Genomic DNA, 643 nt, shown 5'->3' with positions numbered 1-643 from the left:
TTTTTCTTTTTGGTCTTTTTGAGACAGAGTCTCCCTGTAACCCCAGCTGTCCTGGAACTCACTATGTAGACCAGGCTGGCCTCAAACTCACAGAGATCCCCTGCCTCTGCCTCCCGAGTGCTGGAATTAAAGGTGTGCACCACCACACCTGGCAAATAAAATATTTTTCAAAAAAAAGGAAAAGGCGGAGGGGGGGCAGGGAGACAGTAAATATGATTGCCAGAGGAAAACCCATCACTCCAAGACATGTTTGTTGGTGCCCAACAGACACGGTATCTGAGACCTGTAATTTCAGTACTAGAGAGGCTGAGACAGGACTTCTAAGAATCAGATCAGAGACTAGCCTCGACCAACCAGGACTAGTCAGACACTAACTCAAAAAACAAAAAATAAAAATAAGTTACTGGATTAAGTATATCTTAGAGATACAAAGTAGGTTTTTTTTCCTCTTATTTTATGTGTATGAGTGTATTGCCCGAATGTGTATTAAGTGCACCTGTGTCATGCAATGCCCAAGGTCAGAAAAAGGTGTTGGATTCCCTGGATCTGGAGTTAAGGACTGCTGTTAACTACCATGTGGGTGCTGGGAATCGAGCCAGTGCTCTTAACTGCAGAGCCATCTCTCCAGCCCCCTGTTTCTCTT

This window comes from Nannospalax galili, unplaced genomic scaffold (assembly GCF_000622305.1).
Source record: "Nannospalax galili isolate Female #2095 unplaced genomic scaffold, S.galili_v1.0 scaffold337, whole genome shotgun sequence".
NCBI lineage: Eukaryota > Metazoa > Chordata > Mammalia > Rodentia > Spalacidae > Nannospalax > Nannospalax galili.
The sequence above is the reverse complement of the archived record's forward strand: the minus strand, read 5'-3'. Positions refer to the sequence as shown.